The sequence below is a fragment of the Acanthochromis polyacanthus genome, chromosome 7 (genome assembly GCF_021347895.1).
Source record: "Acanthochromis polyacanthus isolate Apoly-LR-REF ecotype Palm Island chromosome 7, KAUST_Apoly_ChrSc, whole genome shotgun sequence".
Classification (NCBI taxonomy): Eukaryota; Metazoa; Chordata; class Actinopteri; family Pomacentridae; genus Acanthochromis; species Acanthochromis polyacanthus.
The window spans coordinates 30,061,539-30,083,729 of NC_067119.1; the positions used below are offsets into that span (position 1 = coordinate 30,061,539).

The 22,191-nt window shown below is 41.1% G+C and overlaps 1 long non-coding RNA gene across 1 annotated transcript in view; it reads right to left on the bottom strand.

Moving 5' to 3' along the window:
• The window catches only part of LOC127534634 (uncharacterized), a 297,338-nt gene that overhangs the window by 16,619 nt on the left and 258,528 nt on the right, over nt 1-22,191 (bottom strand). The gene's annotated exons all lie outside the window — the stretch shown is intronic.

Genomic DNA, 22,191 nt, shown 5'->3' on the forward strand with positions numbered 1-22,191 from the left:
AAATTTATGTTAATTTTGCCAATGATTCTATAAAGTGTAAGATACTACAGCATCTTTTGGAGCAGACTGTTTTTCTGGGGATGTCTGTGGATCTGTCAAAAAGACTGTGACTGGACACCAAACACCCAAGTGTATCCTGGGGTAGGCTACATGCAAATGTACCTCAGTCTAAGATAGCTCAAATCTGCAGCCATAATCTGTGTTTGGTTTCCACTCATTTTCAGCACTGTCCGATAATGGCTAATTCAGTCTTCTTAACAGCGGCCTCAGAGATAAGGCTGTAACAAATGGGTTCTCCCACAAGCAATTTATCACACATGGGCCAAAGGGATTGTTAATTGTCACAGATTGCAAGCTAAATCTGAAGATGCTGTTACAGCTTGTATCGACTCTGGTCTCTGCTTCAGGTTTTCACTCGTGCAACACTGCTGAGTAGAAAACTGTGCTGAGACTCAATAATTTGCAACATTTTACATCAGATGATTTAATGAATACACACATCTTCCCCTTGATATTTTTCCCCAAGACTCACAGCTCCTGCATCAAACTGAAGCCAGAATAAACAATAATTGTTTTCATTTTAATATTCACCTCGCAGTCCATTAGATGGAGCAAAATGTGGCCCGCTTTAGCACACTTCTATGACAGCATAATTAACTGGATTTTGAACAATGCACCAGAGAAAAGGGGGTTGTCTATTCTTTTTTCCCCCTGTTTTTTACTGTGTTGGGTAAAAATCTCCCCCCTTTGTCATCCAATTAGTTGTCCAAATTGGATGCAGAATTCCGTCCAGCACAGTTCCAGCTTTACCATCCAGTGAAGTTAAGTCCATCCTTGTTGCAGAAAATGGCACACAGGCTGCTACTGCGCACACCTTTGGCAGTGAAAATGCTTCATAAAAAGCTTTAATCCCTCTGTACTGCAGCAGCGAGTCCCAGGAGATAGCAGCCTGACGGGGCCATTTTGATGGGTCTGGGCATGAAAGCGCGGCTCGTGTATCTGCAAAGTGCAGCCGGGGTTCCACATTCCCATAACGCCTTGCACCTTGGCCAAACAACCACTCTCAAGCGGGTGGGAGGAAAATAAAACACGAACAAAAAAAAAAAAAACAGCACGTTTACGTCCCTGTCAGCCTCCACTAAGCTGAAATACAACTTAAAGCTCTCTGAAAACAGGTTGGCAACTGCTTGTTTAGGAGAAAGAGATATAAATCCCTGCTGACTGGTAATGGTGGTGCCATTATGCTGTATTGTGCTGCTTGATTTTTTTCCGACAGGGCACAGTTTTGCATTTTATCCTCTGTGTGACTACTGGACAGTGGGTGCAGTATATCAACCTTTTAATTGCACAAGCTAGGCTGTTTAAGTAAATGTTGGTCACACACAACAGTTAATTACCCGTTCAGTCTCCTAGGAAGAGATATTACCTCGAACAGGACAGGATAAGGAATCATTGGGGAGTGGATTATTCACTTGCCTGTTTTTCAGAGGAAGTGAATGGATTTAATTTTGAAAACACCAGCTGCCGAAACTGCCGACGACTCACCTGAGACTCCTCTTCTGACTTTTTTGGCATTCTGTGGTGGATGGCTTATCTAAGGCTTTAAAAAACAAAATCCAGCTTCTAATAAATCAGCAGTTATAAAAAGTTCTATTGATGTTGGCCTCAACAAAAAGCATAGAGTACATCCCCTTTTTGATAACATAAAAAAACATGTGGAATATCGTCTCACACTTCCTGAAGGAGTTGGTGAAGTTGGCAGACATCACGCCGTCTGACATAATCATCCAGAACATCACGTGGCAGACAGTCTGTCATGCTACGCTGTCTGAAACGATTTAGACAACAAATGGTGGAGCTGTGGACACTCAAGTGTCTAACTGACACACCAGCATCCAGCATGCCAGCAGCCACTTCTTGTCTTCCTCTTGTCATCTGTGGCAACGTGTCATTTGAATAAAGCTGCATTTTAAAGCAGCCTCTCATCGTCGCTGGTCACAGGAGTGTCTGTGATGTCGTCACGTTATCTGATCCATGCTTTGAAAACACCTGATGAAGGTGTGGATTAACTCCATGTTTGAGAACCAGTTAAACAGCACAAAAAACATTTTGTGCTAAATTGGCTAAACTGAGCCGTTTTCTAACCACAACAATATATACATACATACACACATGCGCAAACACGCACACTTCTTTCTTTTTTGGCACATACATCCGTGCCATAACCTGGGTGTCTGGATTGATGACTCCCTCACTTTCAAACCACATGTGGAGAATCTTGTGAAGAAGCTGAGGCTAAAACTGGGCTTTTATTTTCGAAACAAGCTATGTTATGTCGCTGCGACTTTTGTTTTTATGCTGGATTATAGCGACCTTTTGTACATGGATGCTTCTCTTCAATGTTTTTGAATGGTTGTCACTGTTTACTATGCTTCTTTGAGGATTATTACAAAATATAAAGTGTCCACACACCACTGCAAGTTATACTCTCTGCTTGGATGACCTGCTTTAGCCATCAGAAGGATCTGTCATTGGTATACTTTTATATATAAGGAAATACTTGGACTATTGTACACCTGCATTTGCTCCTTAACTGCATAGAAAAGTTCTGATCTTTACTCTTTCCGTTCACAAGATCATTTGTTGCTTTCATTTCCGTATGCCTGTAATAAATTGGGAAAAAAGGCTTTTGTTTACTGTTCACCTTTTGCATGGAATACATTGCAGAAAGATTGAAAATTAACCAAGTTAATCTCCTTGAGCCCTTTGAAATCCAAACTGCGAGTTCTTAAGGCCGACTCCACAGCATGCACGTGTTTTTCATAACTTGCTTGTAAATGTAATCTTTTTGTTTGTTATTTGCTAGTGTCTTCATTGTGTTTTAACTGCGTAACTTTGTAACTGCGTTTTCTATTTGCTGCTGCCTATCTTGGCCAGGACTCCCTTGATAATGAGGTTGTTAATCTCCGTGGGATTTCTCCTGGTTAAAAAAAGGTTAAAAAAAAAACAAAAAAAAAAAACAATGCATAATGGTGCATTATCATCAGTTAAAATAGATTTTATTCATTGTTTTCATTCGTGATGTATAACCCAAAAGCCATATAGTAGTAAAGGGTTTGTATCAGTAAAATGGGGACAAAACTATAAGTTGTGCAGTTATATTCACAAAGTAACACCATTAGCAGCAGGAATAGCGAGCACAGTGTACTGCGTTTCAGCCACTGCACCCTCTTTAACTCGAGTGCTACTCTGGCTTCTGTTTGCCCCTTTCGGCACCTGTCAGCCGCCAACTGTTCAGGGATGTAAAATAAATGATTCATGTCTGTTATATGACAAATAAGCCCATCATTGTCGTTTGGCAAAGATGAAAAGACAGAGGGATGAGCAGACGAGAGACGCATGAAAGAGCTAATGTCTGAGTGAGACTCAATTCAATACTGCTCAACAAAGGGATTTCACATGATGCTGAAGCTTCCTCGGGCATCCCGCACTCTTTGTTCATTCTGCCAAAGTAACTCACGCAAATCGACAACCCACTGACATTGCCAGAGAAAGATGATTACAGCTGCAGCTCCCGACTGACGACTTTCTTCAGTTTCCTCAACTATGCAGGCTTCGTCGTGGTTTCCGAAGCACCGGCAACACAGGCATGAATGCTAGGGAGAAAAAGAGTGATAATTTGTTTTCTCCTTCTCCTCCATCACCTAAGACAGGTGAGAAGACTATGCATTCCCAATGGAACATCAATCCCTGCATATAGATGAGGCTGATTTCCGACTTCTCGAAGAGGAAATTACTTTGCTTGGTGAACCAGTGGGGTGGAAATTCATGGTAAATATTCTGCAGATTTGATCTCTTCTTAAATATTTTAGACACGTGAGTTTTTTTCTTTTATACTGTTTGATTTTTTTTTGCTGTCAAGCAGAGTTTGACAGCTGGCTGATAATGATGGCAGCTGTAGATAGTCAGTATTTTGAGTCAGTAGTCAACATCTGTGAGGTCAACAGTGGGAACCCAATTATCCAGTGAAACAAAGGATTACGTTGCTCACAATGAAAAGAATGACAGGAGGAAGAGGACAAATTATAATACAGCAGTGTAGTATCATGAAACACATAACTGCATGTGTGAAAGCAAAACATAACGTCATGTTAGAAGCAGCTCAGGTTTCAAAGAGACGGCCAGCTGTCATTTACCCTCAAGCTTTATGACGATAAACAGAATCCAAGAATGAAAGTGCTAACTTCTTTAGCATGTAGGCACTGATAGCAGATATGTTAAATTTACATCGGATGGATTATGAACATTTTTCTTCTTTCTTTGCCTACATGCAGACTGGAAACATGTTATCACCTGTCATCTGTGACAGGCTGTTGGCTCTCCTTCTCATACACTTCTAAAATGAAATGCTCAGCCATAGTGTTTGTACAGACTAGTAGAATGTAGCTGTCACTCGCGAATTAAATGGATTACGTGTATTAGGCTTTCTTTTCTTTGTTGGTCATTTAATTGGCTCAGCTTGCATTGAACAGCTTCAGTGACTCTCATTACTAAAATGACTAACTTCATAGATTACTAAAGGTCAGTTATTCAATACATGGCCCCTTTCCGTGCATTAATTGTACACGTAACCATGGTAGAAAAAGCCTTTATTGTCCATGCCATCACTATTGTTACTTGACAGGCTGAGATAGATCAAAGTCCATGAAATAAAACCTGATATTGAGAAAATTCATTCCACTTCAGTTCAGTCTTCACACTCTGATCTCCACTCCTCGTTTCACCTTAAGAATTGTGATTTTCTAGTGTGGATGGCTTTTTTTATATTTGACTTTAGATGCAGTTAAAGAGATTGAAAGCCTCTTTGTAGTAAGAAGTGTCTCACATTGGTCCAATCTAAAAAACAATGTGAGACCGTTACAGCTTAAGGAATGCTATGCTGTGGAAATTTCTATAATGCTACATCCAGTGTATATATTTGATGATATGTTGTTGTTTTATAGTCAGTATAAATTCATTGTGATTGTTAAAGGCATTAGAGGAGATTTAATTTCCTACGACTTTGAACGTAGCATGCGCATGCGCACATAGAACCCCCACCCGCCTCTAACCTCCCCCCTCTTAACATTTACGAAGAAACGCCCCCCTCCAGAAACTTGCGTAGCACTCGTGAAGTTGTCTTTTACAGCTGGGTCCCCCTGGATCTTTATCTGCCATTATGTAAGAAGATGGGCAAAACAAGTCGCCAGCTAACTACGAAGCTATACCAAAGCAACACATACAGAAAACACGTAAGTCCAAGGTGGACGTAATCTACGTAACTAGGCCTGAGCCGGAAGATTTTTGATTGACAGGAAAGGGAGCAAACCAAACGCCTCGGTCCAAGCGCATTGATTGGCTGATGTTTTTCAGGTCCTGCCATGTCCACAGTTATTTTTTTTTATTCTTTTAGAGACCATACATACAAATCCACTAAAGGTCAGTATATTCATTTTATGTGAATCAGACAAATTAAACAAAAAAAAAAACATCCTCCATAATGCCTTTAATGCAGTTTAGTTTTGCAGTTTAAAGTATCAGGAGAATAAAATTACATGAAAAGATCAGCGAACACTCGAAGCTTGTGGAAAGTATTCAAATTTATTTAACCGTGAACAGTAGTAATTTCCACTCAGTACTCTGCTTGAAAAGCACTTAAGATGAAAAATGTTCTTTGCTTTGACCATATGCCCTTCACATACTCAAACCAGCTTCAGTTGGCTAACTAGCTCTCTCTGTCAAAAGGCCAACAGAGTCAGCAGCACTTAAACCTCACAGCAGCACCTCTGCATGTCCTCCGTGGTTACGTCTTCACCGCTCACGTGTAGAGCTGGACCTGACTCCACAACCTCCACCTGACAGGAAGCATTCTGAGCCGTGGGGACGAAATTGAGGTGAACAGCGGCGATTCTTCAGGTAGATTCTAATAAGAAAAGCCCTGGGGAAGTGAGGGATGGGGGCTGGTGTCTGTGCATGCGTGAGAACGACAGCAGGCGTTATGTGGGCTCCTAAAAAGCAGGGGAATGGCAGAGCTTCTCTGACAAGGAGGACGTTTAAGTTCAGAGCGTGTGAGACTTGTCCCGTCGAGTGAAAACAATTGGCCGGTTCTAGCTCCAATTCATCAAAGTGACAGTACTTGGCCACGTGGAAATGAATGAATAAATAAAGGAGAACGCATTCAGTGTGCAGATAAAGAGAAGCCTGCTGGGTAGACGCTGTCAGAGACGACTGTCACTATGTATATTATTCAGCCCTTGTTGGCAAAATGACATCCCCCAGAACTGATACACTTGCATATAGTTCTCCCCACTTCACCGTATAATACATCACATAGAAAAGATGTGTGACAGTGGAAATTTCATCTTTGCAATCCCCCCTTTCACCTCCTATCTGCTGGTGCTGTAGCCCCTACTGGGCTGCTGTCATGGCTGCACTCTGTTGTCTGCCCATGAAAAAATGTGACCGTTTGACTCTGGGAAACATATACATTGTTTCTTTGACTTTGACTGTGAAAAGAAAAGAATTTGTATGCACCCCATGTGGATACAGAAGAAGTATGCTTCACCCCTCACTACCCTGCTTTTGAGCTATGACCTGCCACATATCCATTATTGATCATCACTTTCTGTGCAGCTGAGTTTCCTCGGTTACCTTGAAGTATCCATGCTGACTTACAAGGCTGCTTCCATGTGCAATTCACAAGAAATAAGAAGGTATTTGATGAGGAGGCAGTGTGTGGTGCTGAGTTTGGACTGTGGACACATTGGGGTCATCTCATTCAATTCTTTGCCTCTTTTATCTTCAGACTGAGGGAAGTTGAGGAAATCACAGGGAATGTTTTCTGCCATCCATCAGGTCAAGTAAAGTCACTGTTTTTTGTATAACCCATTTACAACAACAGGTGTGAATCGAAGAGTTTTTCAATGAAGAAACTAGATTAACAAATTGACCCAGCTGGTTTAAATATTAAGATTAAGACACTATAAAACCATTAATTATACAAATGTACCTGGCTAATTAAAAAAAATAAGGTTTAGACCCTATAAAATGGAAAACTCTACAAATCTAATGACTCCCTATAAGCAATTGGTGACAGTGAAGAGGAAGAACTATTTTGACAGAAGGAGACCTTCGGCAGAACCAGCATCAGGAAGGGCAGTCTTCTGCCTTGACCAGTTGGGGTGGACGTTAATGGCAGAGAGAAAAAGATAGCAGCAATAAATAAAAAACAAACGCTCGATAGGATGGTGGAACCAGTGACTCCAGATCAGACACGTGCAGCTCCAGAGACAGTATTACCTAAGAGACGTACAGGGAGCGACAGGATAAAACAGAAACAACTAGAGAGAAAAAACTTCAAGTCAACAACATGAAACAAGCCATATAAATCCATAGAGGAAAGGAAGAGAGCAACACACAAAAAACAACCTGAGCACAAGCACATGTTTTGATTGACCATATGGTCTGGATCACTAAGGATAGAGAATACTGATTACAGCATAAAGTGGTAGAACCATGAAAGCAATGTAAAAAGAAATGAAAAAGACTAACTTGACAGAAATCAGGCAACTGAACAATTCAAAAAAGTGGGACCCAAAAAATAGAAATTCAGAGCTGCAGGTGTGGTATAGACATTGTGCTGATATTTTGATTTCAGCCTATTCAAGATGAAAGCTAAATAAATGGAGCAACATTTCAGGACATAAATGTATTGACTTTGATGAGAACACTAATGAACTAAATATGAGACTAAGGCTAAAAAATTAGCTTAGCCCAGAGAGAGAAGACATCCAGAGGGAAATAGCATGACTGGATCCAAAGATAAAGAATCTACTTACTAGCACCCAGTTAACAAGTTATATTTCATTTGGTTTAGTTAAAGAATATAATGTGTTAAAAATGTTACTCATTTATTTCTTTGTACAGGAGGCTGTGTGCCAGCTTATGTTAGGCTGTTGTAGTCTTTAAGTTAAATGAAGCTAACTACCCACTAGATGTAACTTTAAACTTGGTTTACAGGTGACAAACGACATTAATATCAATCTTCTCATCAACTTCATATCTCTTTAAAGGTCCAGTTTGTATGACTTAGAGGGATGTTTTAGAAAAAATACAATGAATTATTCACAGTTCAGTTTTCGTTAGTGTACAATCACCGTTACTGTGAGTTGTTGCGTATTCATTTGCTTAGAATTAGCTCTTTATATCATAGGAGCCGGACCTCTTACACGAAGCCCACTATGCTGAGTCCAGAACAAACAAACCAAAGGGAGACAGGGTCTTTCATGTTTTTACACTGAAATTACAGCCATGATGCTTGGAAAGGGTGGGGTAAGTGTGGTGCTGCAGTCTGTAACCTCACCACTAGATGGCACTAAGTCCCACACACTGGTCCTTTAAGTAAATGCTGTAAGTTTGCATGAAAACTCTGCAACAGAGGCCTGAAAACATTTCATCCGTATCATTTGTCATTCAAAACCACTTTAAATGCATCTCTCAGTTCTAACTTTTGATGGGATACCTCGGATCAATCCATCATCACATGAATGAAACAGAATTGAACAGCACAAGCAACTTCTTTTTTTCCTCTGTGTGGACAAAAGGCTCTTATTTTCTTTATGAGCTGGGCTCCCTCAGCTGTGGCATATCACTCTGAGAGTGACACCTTCATCATAAATTACATACAGGCAGCATGATGGCACCCAACTTTAGCCTGGGGTAGGCAGTGGGTGGTGCAGGGAGTCTTACGTTGCTTGGCTGCACAGGGAACCATATTGATTACCACTCATGTTTCTCTTGAATCAATCTCCATCACCCATTGGCCATTTTTTCCATTATATTTCATTTGGGAAGACGGATGATGGAGATGCTTGGCTGCGTACAGATAGCCTATCTGGCTATCACTGCAGAGATTCCATCAGGAGATATGGCATTGTCTCCATCACCACCAGGATTGGCTAATGGAAGGAGGCACATCCCTGTCATAACCTGCAGTCCCTCCTCCATCCCATCCTCCCCCCAGTACACCCCCCTGGGGCTGCAGAGACAACATTTACTTTGGCTGATTAAAACCCCTGTCAAATCACACCAAGGGTCCAGACTTGACAGGATATGTGCAGTTTGTGTACACATATCTATAACCATACATACTGGAGATGTTACATTATATATGTAGTGAAAGAACAATTTCTGGCTTGATGTTCCTGTCTCAGTGAAGCATAAATGAAATGCCTGCTGTTGACGCTTGGCTGTGCATTTTTCAGTCGATGCATCAAGTCTTTCCCGAGGCAGATCTGAAATAATAGTGCATTTTTTCGTGTCAATCAAAGTCTAAAGATAATGAATATCTTTCCATAGTTCTTTATTTATGCTATGACAGGATATTAACTCAGAAGCCATATTTTACACCCCCCCCACAACACTCCTCCTCAGCCCATCCCCACGTGGCATATTTATCCTCAAACACAATCTAACTTTTGATTGTTCCTCGATAAGCCCAGAGTTGCTGGATGGAGGCTCTGTGTGGAGCGGATCTCGCTCAGCTGGTGTCAGCCAGATTTATTTTTCCTCCCAGCACTGGAGCTCGGTCAGCGCTCAGCTCAGCCCAAACCCCCTGGCACCCTCACCAATCTATCAAGTCCATCAGTGTTTCATGTAGCCTGGGGGACACTGGCTGGCAGCCTGAATGAGCTCAGTCTTCCTCCTCCTCTTCCTCCTCCTGCCATCGCCTCCTCTCCCTGTTCAACATGTCTGAGATGTAGAGGCCGGCCGATGCATGCTGCCTGTCTGGATTTCTCTCTTCAGCCAGACTGCAGAATGTTGTTTAAGCTCAAACGCTCGATATCATTGCATCTTTTTGGTAAAGTAAACCACAACACTTCTTGGATTTGCAATCAAAACATGCACAGTATCAAATAACTACAATGTTCCCGATGCTCCGTTGCAGTTCCAGCTGTTGAATATGTGGCATGTTACCGGTTTAACTGATTGTTTACATACTGGAAGTGAATTCATAGGCCAAAATATCACCACCCTAACTTTTGCAACTGAGCCTTAAACAAAAATCCCAGAAGTACAAACACATTTTCTGTTTTTCACTTTGTTTTCAACTCGCTTCCTCACTTCTTACAAAACACTACACGCTGTTTCTTACAGTTTCTTCAAGAAAAAAACATTTCCTGCGATCACTGGGAAAACACATTTCTTCAAAATGCAAAACATACCTGAAATTGGCAACGCTCACCTACACACACACACATGAAAAGACTTCTGTGCTAATTGAACACCAGTCAGTGTGAGCATTAGCACTACAAATGGACCCCAGGCAAGCTTACTGCTGTTGTGAGAACGTTGCAAACATAGAGGCAGTGAGAGAAAGAAGAAGAGGAGTAGAGAGATGTAGAAGGAGAATGAGGACAAGAGCATAAAGGGGAATCACGCAATAGATTAAGACATATTTCCAATGACATTAGGGCCACCAGGGTGAACCATTTCATAAATCAAGGCTTTGCAATGAGGAAGAGGAAAGGAGGCAGAGAATCCACACCAACCTGACTCTCTGTACAACAGCATCCACAAAATGGAATTTTAGACTGGAGGACACGTGTTTCTTTAATGTTCTCCATCAGGCTGTCATGCATTACAGTATCCTTCACAGTAAACTAAAACATTAGGTATCTTTCGGTTCATGTAATACCGTGATGTGCAGTTTTACAGTATATTACATAAAAAAGAACCTAACCAATGATGTTTCTTATACAACTGCTAAATGACCTTCTGAGGGTGGAAGGTAAAGTTTGTTCACCCCTGACCTGGAGCAGGCTGTTGTTAATGTAGTGTTGTTACAATTCACACATTTCATGAATTCAGTCTTATCAGTTTACCAACACCCAGGTTACAATGAATCATCTGTTCAGGAGTCCATTTGAGAGGAACATGTGGTATGATTGTGTCTAAATATTACATACATTTACCCAAAGCCTTTAGCTTTGATTTCTAATTACTCTGACTAACCGGATGTGCTCACTCAAACCAACATTCTCCTCTTCCGCTATCTGTGTTACCACTTTCTTTGCAATGGAAAATAACAATAACAACCGCCGGGCAGCAGCCTACCACACTGACAATTTAAAATTTTGTAAAAGAATTTGGGTCGTGCTGTAGGCAGTCCTGCTGGGTTTTACCCTTTTAATGACTGCGCTCTGTGCACGCAAATGTTCCACCAAAACAACTCCACTGGTCACTATTTTGAGTGAACACTGAAGCTGCAGTCTTTGCTTTGCTCTATCCACGATGACTTGACTGATTGATTTAAAGACCTACAAGCAAGACAGACAGTTTTTTTTCCTCGTATAGCAAAATGATAGTGAGGTGGAGCCATAGTGTTACGTTCTACAGAATGGGCTGACAAAAACAGACAACTTTCGGCATCTTGAAGTGTTTGACCTAGCATACACTCCGGCCCATCCTTGTGTAAAAATACAGACATTGTAGTCATTGTGTTACACCATGTTCACCATACAGTGTGTGTGTTTTCTACTACAGAGAGCTGTACAACCTCGTGAGTTCATTTTCAGTGATGACCCTGGATTCAATCGAGCTAAAACCGGGTGCTAGGTCCGAAATGTCATAGGACAAGGAGTCAGATGTCCCTGGAAAATGTGGGGAAAACTTCACCTTGTGTGCCACCATTAGTTTGGAGTTCTAAATCACCACACTGCCCTTAGTTCACACGATAGCGCACACATAATCACATTTCTGGACACACTACATAATGCAATTGTACAGGGTGGATGAGAGCAAACAAAATTTGTTGTCATCTCGGATAACGTTAGCTTCCACCAGGCTGCTGCTGGTGAGACTGGATCACCAACTACAATACCTTCACAGTTGCATGCTTTCCCCTTTATTCTTGGTGTTGTAAAATGTATGACTGTCAACCAAATGCCTATCTTTTCCTTCTGCAAGCAATGGAAGAGGCATGCAGAGAGAGTGAGGTGGCATCAGTCCAGCCTTGAATACTGCATGCAGTTTTCATTGTTGCCCAGCCAACTGTGATATTGGTCATGATGTGGATGAGGCGAAGAGGCCAGATCCCTATAGAGGGCAGATTCCAAAAATCATCCCCCCTTTCCTCACAATCCCTTACCGTACTGTTTTATTTGATTAAAATTGCACTTTCATTTTTTCTGTGCTTAATTTTCTTCTCATGAATTTATAGTAACATATTGTACTCCAGTTTTTGTTATTTTCTTTTGTTTGTTTTCTTCTAAATTTACCTCCCTTACTCAAAACTCTAACCAGAAAATGACAAGCACAAAATGCAAATATCTACAAATCTCTAGCAGATGCCAATACTGCACTGTTTTTATCTGAATAACATGCTGGTGTGTCAGACTGTACATCTATGACATACTAGATAGGAGGTAACTCAGTGGCTATCATTTCTGCATATATGGACCTTGCATCACCTCCTTTGTGTCCCATCCATGGTTGAGCACCTGGACAGCCAATGCGACCCTGATCTCATCTGAGACAACAGTCCTTCCTCATCCTCCTCTAATCTCTATTTGACTTCTATCTTTTTCTTGCTTTTGACCGTCTTGTTTTGACTCCAAAACAGGGGAGCTCATTTGCTGCCTTGTCTACAGTGCAAAAGCACTATTTCCTAAATGAGTAAATAAGCAGCTTATGTTTACGACCGAGTAGTGGATGTTAGTGTATCAAGACAGCCATTGTATTCAGTCTTGCTTTACTAAATATATTGGTTGTCTACATTTCATTCTATGAACAAAGCAGGGACAACAGTTTTGATTTTTCATTGGGCACATCCCTGGCAATGGTTCGTTGTTTCTTTTGTGTACTACTATCTGCAGTGTCCTTGGGCATGTTTAAACTCTGTTTCAAAGGAGGAGAGAGGAGATCAAAACTGTAGACTGATTTTTAACAAAGGACATTCCAATGTTGTCATTCTTGAGGTGTTTTCAAAAGCTGATGACGCAAAAATGTTCCTTCAAAACCCGAAAGCATATTTGAAAGAATTAGGACTGAGGAGACGTGGAGGCAGCTTTACAGATGAAGGCCATCTTATCAGAGCTGCATGGATCTGAGCAACTGTGTGGATACAGAAGTATGTGGTTTACTTTGTTAAAGGAAAGACGGTAAAGCAAATCTTGATGAACTGAAGTTATGTGGAACTCCGTCTCAGACATGTTGTAGTTTTATTTGATGGCATTGTGATATCTGGCACGGACGACTTCCCCTGCAGATTCATGTGACTCGAATGTGGACCAACAACCCTGAAGTAATAAATAACACCTTTATTGACTGTGTTAGAAGCATTAGTGTTATTCCCCTGAGACTGCATGCAGAGTGTGAGACAGAGAACGCAACAGTAGCTGCTGTCCAGTACATTCCTTACTATTAACCAATCAGTGCCAGAAGCCATACATTTGGGTCTAACAGTGTATATTTCATCTTGTGTCAGAATGTTTTATAAAAGGCTGGATTTTGTCTCATGATGTTGTGTTTTGCTCCCTCAAGCCACTGGACATTTACCGTGTTTTAGAACTGTGTAGCTGAAAACAGCAGCCTCCTGCAGAACAACCCTGTGACAATCACCAAAACAGCCCTTATTATTTACAGTATATACACATCTAATACAGAGAAACAACAACAACAGTAAAAGTAGGGCAAGACGACTCCCTGATAATATGCTGGAGTAACAGAAGTTGAATGTTTGGTGAGAGTTTATTCTAAGGTGGATTCTGCAATTCTGGGGAAAGAAAGATGATTTTTAATCTGCCAGTTATCTCTGTGCATGTCATGTCATTCTCCTTCCCTGAAACTGTTTTTAAAATCTGTTTTGCTACAGAATGAAAATGCCAGCCTCTGAGCTTGCAGCAGTTAGTTGAAGATTTGGATTCAGCAAGAACAGACAGATAGATAGATAGATGGATAGGTGGATGGATGGATGGATGGATAGATAGATAACAATGCAGCCTACTGTGTTTTTCTTTTCTTTGGTGAATTAATCATTTTAATAACTGTTTGTGCATCCACTTGCATACAAAAGTTCTGTTTGAAATATTCACTCTGACACCATTTCGCCAGACCACGATTGCTGCATCCTGAGCTTGGCACACCAAACATGATTGTGATTGGTTTAAAGACATAAACAAGCCAGAGCATTATCTCCCTGTACAGGATGATAATAAGGTGCAGACAGATCATTCTTCAGTGCTGACAGTGCTGTGGACATAGCATGGGCCTGATTTATTGTCCTTAGTGCTCCCATCTCCCCCTGTCCTCCATCTTCCCTCCCCCACATTTTGCACAAGTATGAACACGTAAGAGCATGTTTGGACTGAACTGAGCCACTGAGGACACTAACACAGATATTTTTTGAGGCAGATATCTTCTTGTCAAATCAACTGTAAACCTGGTAAGAAGCACGGTGAGTCTACATCAACAATATGTCTTTTTCTTTACCTGCAGAAGCCTTTGCCTGATGGTGAACGAGTGCTAAACAAATGTAAAGAATCCAATATATATGTATATATATCTGCTAGGGTTGTTGTTTAAGGTGCATGCTCATTCCTGAAAGCAGCAATGGCTTTGGTAAATTGAGGTGTGGTATTATTGTTTCCAAACATTTTCATTGTGAATGTCCACATGGATACAATTAATTTTAAAAATAGAAAATCTGTCATTTTAAACATGTACTAAAGAAGCTCCTGTTTGAGTGGTTAAAAACACTGTTTTCATGCAGATGAGATGCCAAAACATAGAAAAAAATGCAAATTTTGCTAAACATTACAATTAGTGTGGACACCAACCCAGGAAACAAACAAGCTTTGTATCAGTTTGTTACAGAGTCAGGGTTGTGAACAAGCACAAGACTTTTTTTTTCATCACACACATAGAATGGGCAGTTTAGAGATTGTAAGGGCATACTGGAAAATTGTATTGCATTAAAATCGCATATTCCATCTTTAAAACAGAAACATCCATAACAAATGAGCAGGGAACATATAAAGTGGTTCACTTTCAGTGTGATTAAGAGGCAGATAAATCAAGCTGGTTTTCTGTTGAGTTATAATAAAAGCTGAGAGCAGTCCAATAAAGTTAAGGATTAAATTTGAGCCATATTATGACCTCTTCAGAGTCTCAACTAATCATCGGGTGTTAGTTGGAAATTTACAGTGACAACAATTTATATCATCCCTTGAAGTAGTCTATAACTAACAGTAGCTATGCTGCAGTTTATGAGGCTGTAAAGGGCACTTCTTAGAGCTGTGATATACTACAACTGTAGCACATCAGCTTGTGAACATTGTTAGTGTTAAAACATGTAGAAGCTGCTACATTGTTAACATGCAACATGTTTGTTTTAATTATAGAGACCAGTGTGGGGTATAATGACAGCAGACCACACGTTAATGGCTTTTCTGGCCTCAAAAGATAGAAATGTTTAATGCTAGTGCAGTTGGTGCTGTATTGTACCTCTGCAGGGAAGGAAAAGAAGAGAGCTTTTACTCCAAATTCTCTGTACTATGAACCTCCACATGCAGTATGATCTGTCAGGTCAAAATGAAAATACATATGTAGTAAAAGACATCTCATTTTATAGCATTTGGACCAGGTTTTGGTTTTGCATGATTCAGGATGGAGAGAGGCCCCCTTTTTTAATCTTCCAAGGGTTGTGATCTTTGGCCAACTACTGAGCTCCAAAGAAACACATTTACACAGACTGTGATTACACTCTCAAAGGTCACCACAGTGAGAAGTGCTTATAATCATGTATCTAGTTTAAAATCAGTGAGAAGTGGATTAGGGCTTCTTTTTTTTATGAGGTGCTAGCTCTCTCTTTCATTTTCTTGTTGCCTAGTGACAGGGTTGTTGTGGAGTTTTGCAAGGAAGGCTGACCTCTCACACTGTCATCCCAGAAATACATTTATGATTCCCAGATGGGACGTAAAATCTCCTCACAGCCACTGGCGACCTATTTATGCTAGTTTTAATCGCACGCTAAACAAGCATATTTTCAGAAACTACAAGATATTACTTTTAAAATGAAGTCTCATGCGTGCATTTTTGCTTCATAGTTCTTCTCCTTGAAGCTTTTCAGTTTGCCAGTTACAAAAACGCCATATAGAGGGGTGAATATTAAGAAGTTTATAAATGATTTGCTCAGAATAAAGGGCTGCAAATCAAACCACTTTGTGCTGTATGCCCTCAGTTTACTTCAAGATTAATTATTTTGTTGCTACATTGAAGACTAGACTAATGCAGCTTGTTCATTTCCACAAACCCACGGAGCTCTCAGTCCCTGAGGGTGCATAAACTTTAGATACATGACTAACGAGTTTGAAGTACTTCAGTAGAATTCAGCTGAAGAAAAAACAAAAAAACCAAATGAATGAATTGAACCAGGAGGGCAGCTGAATAAATTCACACACAAACTGATGCTGTTTGGGCTCAGCATTAGAATTACAAGGATGCCCAAGGCTACTTCACTACCTTCAGATGCCTGCAGCACATCTTCAAACGGAAACCATCAAGGGACTTATTTAACAGTATTTCATTTTCAGTAAAACGCTTGAGAGATCCTGAGAAATTTTGACAGACCTTCTATTGATATTGTTAGTAAATGCCGAGTTAGGAACAATATTTATTCTGATAAACTACTGGATGAAGCGCTGTGCTGTAGACTGCTATTCTGGTTTTTTTTATTCAGTTATTTAAAAACAGGGCACATTTTCTCAAAGCACTGCATTCAAAGCATCTATCAAAGTCAGACTTTTGCAGCAAATGATGTACACTTCACTCACATTACCAGATCTCAGTCCAAACAACATTGTTGTGCTCAGTCAAAAAACATTTTCATCTTTAGTGGGCTCTGTCATAATACCACTTCTGTATTTCCAGAATCCCGCAGAGAGAGATTGTTCAAGTCTACAGAAATATGTGCAGGAACACACATCTACGGCTGAAACAAACTTTTTTATTTTCCTCCACAACAAATCCGTGGATCAAATGCACAGCACATACTGCATGCATTACAGCTGTGTGCATAAAAATGTATTCTGAATCAAATACAGAAAATGAAACTTTAAGGATGGAACACAGAAAGAAAAAACAGAGGGAAGGAAAATACCAAGGCTGCCTCTCGCTGCCTAACTGGGTCTGGCCACAGCACGTTATCAACATAACAGGCAATATCTTCCCTGGCTAGACATCAAATTAAGAAGCACCTTGAGCACCGTATCCAGCCTTGGACAGCACCCACGTCAATATGCCTCTTCCATTTCCTGCAGAAGAGGAATGTGCACATAGGGATGACATTAATTCCTGCACTTTTTTTTTTTTTTTTTTTTTTTTTAGCTTTGCTTAATGTTGTTTTTGTGTGATATGGCCATGTATTCTTTTGTGGATTCTAAATGCATTCATTGTATGAACTTTGGATACATTGAAAAGGAAGTTTGAGGGACAAACTTCCTTTTGTCCCTCATTCCTTCATTGTATGAATGAATGAATGATCATAGGCCTTCAACCACCATGCTGAAAAGAACTCTTCAGATCGACTGAGAGATGCAGCGTGGGCGGCTGTGGCTCAGCTGGTAGAGTGGGTTGTCCACTAATCACAAGATCCAACTAGTGTGGTCCCTCTGCATGCCAAGCGTCCTTGGCGAGACACTGAACCCTAAGTTGGTTACTGTGGCAGGCACATATTGTAAAGCACTTTGAGTACCAGTAAGGATAGAGAGTGCAGACCATTTAGCATTTACCATACAAGATATCAAACAAAAAATGAATAAACTAGTTACACAATGAAAGCTAACAGTGTCCTATAACACTACCTATCTGCACAGCTTTGTGTCCTCCATAGGTTCATCAGGTTGGGTTGTGTGGTATGAAACAAGGTTGGCATGGTGGCAGGGGACACACTGTAACGGTACTGCCATGTTGGCCAGGAATATCTGCGATGGCTCTGTGACCAATGATGTTCCTTTCCCTTCTCTGGGTCTCTGGTTCAAGTTCTCAGCGAAAACAACAACACTTAAAAAAGACAAACAATTGTATGGTGTATCTGTACCCAGTGTTGCTCCCCTCTCATCACTCTTCTTCTTCATTTCCTTTCGGCTTTTCCCTTCAGGGGTCGCCACAGCCAATCAATTGCCTCCATCTAACCCTGTCTTCTGCATCCTCTTCTCTCACACCAACTACCTTCATGTCCTCTTTAACCACATACTCATCACATACTGCTGTATTGTCGGTACCAATTGGTAGGCTCCGGGGTTAAAATATGAAGCCAACACTGAGGTGCCAAAATCTTGGCGGATTTCACAATCAATTCCCAAAGCACCCCATGTTCAAATGTCCAATTTAACAGCAGCAGTAACATGTTTTCAGCGAGGTACAAAAATTAATTTTGTTCTATATACATCCCCTTTCATTACAACTATATATCTACTAAACATATTTAATTATTAATTGAGAATACTTGATAAAAATTAAGCATTCACTTTGACATGAAATAGTCTTTTTTCAATCTTGCCAAAAACAACAACAAACAAACAAACAAACAAAACCCCAAAGAAACTAAAGAAATAAACAAAAACCAAAAGCCACATTGAGTAGGCCATGTACAAGTGTTGAAAAGCAAAGCAAAACTAGAAAAGGGCAAAACTTCCAAAGAGGATGAATAATCTTCTAGACACTATCTTAAGATGCCAGTTGGTTTGACAGACAGCAGTTTTTGATTCCCTGGGAATGAGAAAAGGTTGGGGATCCAGAACAGTGGGAAAAAACATTGTATGATGTGAAGTGTACTGTAATCAATGTTGTACTTACATCCACATATTGGGGTATTGGATTGTTTCAGAATCTGTCTCAGACAGACCTTCTAAAGCTCCTTCGTGTGCACTTAGCTTCGGTGGAGACTACAAGCTCTCGTGGACGAATTCTCTTCCAGGATGTTGTAAAAAATGGATTTATCTGTGCTTTACTCACCAGAACCAAGTTGATTTTTGCTGACTGTTTCTCTATAGAGATTCACATCCTTTGACAATTATGTATTTGTGTGTCAAAAAACAGAAATAGAAACAGAAAAACTGGTCAGTGTAACCGAAAGATTTTCTTTTGAAGAATTCATGTTCAGTTATAGCACGAAGGACATGGCAACCATGACTGATTTGAACAGCAATCAGTGATGGTCACACACAAATTTATGTATACAGTATGATTTGTGGAGCTCTGAATTAAGTAGAATGAATAAAACTGTTATTTTGAATGACAGAAGCAGCAGGAAATCAGCTCAACTTGGGCTGTACTTTCTGTCTCGCCTTTCTAATCGTCAAACAGTGTTTGATACCATGGTTAACAATTAAATCTGAAACAATTCAGTGGATAGACTATAAGCTGCATCACTGCCAACATCTAATCACTTGGTCCCTGTGTCATTTCTGACCTTCCCTGAAAATTTCATCTGAATCCGTTTGTCTGTTTTTGAGTAATGCTGCAAACAGACAGACAAACCAACGCAGATTGTCACATAACTCTGCCATGATCCTTGGCGGAGTAACTGAAATTTCACAGATTTCAAGTTGTATTCTTCTTTATCTTCTTGTTCATCCTCCTCCTCAGCTCTACCCCTACCTTTCACTCTCACCCTCCTTCTATGTCTACCTCTCACTGCTATGTTGCCATCCATTGTTGTTGTCAAAAGGTGCTCACCTGTGGTCTTTTAATGCGCTTACATCTCGATTGATGGGTTGACAGGTAAGCCATTAGGTTTTTGGCCAAGTGGCACCTGTAGTGACCAATTCCTCCAAAGCTGCGACATTTTAAATGGCAGCATTTTAAAATGACAAACAAGTGACTTTATGTCAGATTATTGTGTCTTATTTGCAGCGTGTTGTGAAAAGCGTCACATTGAATTGCAAATTGAGAGCAAAGCAGAAAGGGTGAGGATTTGGAGAGTGAGGTTTAACACTGTCAGTTTGAACAATTGTGCTTCTTGTGTTCTTGTTGTAAAAAAAATGCTACCATAATTGTTTGTGCTTACTGAATATATTTAGTATTTTTAAAAATCATCCTTTAATGTTTTATACTCAACCTACCTCATGTTCAACATCCAAATGTGAATTTAGCTCTCGTTTACTGACATGCTTTTACTGCAAAAGCTTCCCTTAACCCTTAACTTCTTTGTGTACTTTTTTTAATGTGCTTTTATTGTGACCTATTGTCCTGTGTTTCACTGTTATGTTTTTGTTTTTTTCCTGCCTAGGGACTGTGGATGTAAATTAGCATTGTTGCTCTACTTCGGCATATTTATGTCTATTGTTGTCTAAATAGATGTTCATTAATGTGCACTGTCCCTATCGAATAAATCAATCAGTGAATAAATGTTGTGAATATAAAGTTCTGATATGTGCTGTAAAAACAGTGGCCTGAGATCACTGACTAGTTGCACCTATAAACTAACCCACATATAGGGTGACTCACCACACACGCCTTATTCTGCACCGAGAAAAGGAAAACATGGACTGAAACATTCGCAGTCTTGCACTCTATTCACTTTTTGTACATTTCTTCTCTCTCCATACACCCCCATAATGTATCAAATATAAGAAAGATCCAGACTTTAGTCTGAACTTTTCTTCCCTCTGTGTGCCTTCTGTGCTGCACTGCGAAAACAGTGAACATGGATTTTTAAAGAGACAGTTGGACATGTTGGGTTACATGAAGTCGATGAAGAAAAGACATCAGGACTGAACCCAGCCAAAAAATAGTCTCTTATATAACTCCAAACAATCACATGGGTATTCATTATCACACTTTGTTTAATGCTTAGGTAAAACTAACTAAATAGAGTGTATTAGTGTTTTAGAGGCCGATTTTTAATCACTGTACTGTGGCCTTGGTGATGAAACAATAGGTATATGCCACGACTCTAGGGGGTTGGACCCGAGCATAGAACCACACTACCAAGGCAGGGTGAAAGGAAAATGAGTTTTATTGCTGGTGAATGAGTAGTGGAGGGGGTGAGAGGAGCCGGAGTACGTGAGGGAGGAGTGAGTCCAGGTTGGGGGTTCCGGAGCCGGGGATCGGCGGTCGCCGTCGGTTCTGGGGGGACCAGAGTGCGGCGGGTGCTGGTGGACGGATTCCTGGGGGCCGGAGGCAAGCGGGGAACGGAGAACCGGTGGGGAGGCAGACGCAGGAGGAGTGGGGGACGTCAGATGCTGACGATCCGGGGGAGGCCGAGGTGGAGGATGGCCCAGGAGGCGACTGACGACTCCACAACCTCGAGAGGGATGCCGAGGAGGGAAGCCGGAGGTGGGAGAGGAACCGGTGGGGAGCTAGGGGAGGGACGGAGCCGGGGAGTGGCAGGTAGATCCGGTGAATGCAGGTGGGGAGCCGGGTGGGGATCAGGAGTGGGAACTTGGTACCGGAGGGATCCAGGAGGGGAAGACTTGGTGCCGAAGAGGTCCAGGAGGGGAGTCGGGGAGACACGGAGGGAGGGAACCCAGACAACTGGATCTGGATGAGGCAGAAGAGACAAAACATTAAACAGTGTTCACAAGCAGGGAGATTCAGAGAGGCTAGAGCGTGACTGACTGGTGAGTCGAGTACACCAATCTGGCAGGGTGTGGAGGGATGAGCCGGTTCTTATTGCTGAAGAGTAATCATGATGACGAGGTGCAGCTGTCCGGATCCCGTGGGGATGGCTAATTACCTGAGTGGAGGCAGCTGTGAGACTGCACTCCACTCAGGTGCAGCGCTGGGAAGGGAAAACAGAGGCAGAGGGAAAAAAGAGAAGCAGAGGGAGAATAAAATGGGGCAGACAGATAGGAAAAGGGTATTTGGGATGCCAGGTGGGGAGGACGGGGGTGAGGAGGGAGGCCTGACAGTATATGTACCTACGGTGGACAACTAGTGAGCAATACAAATAAGGAAACTGTCTGATAAAATGCTGTGTAGCTTCACTTACATGCATCAGATGGGAACTGACTTGAAATAACACTACTAAAATGCAAAGTTTGTTTTCACTGACAAACCCAAAGTGTCCTCATTTCTTGGCTCCAATAATATGCCTTAATAATGAAACCCTACACCCTCTGTCGTTCTTCCAGTGGCTGCAGTACAGTT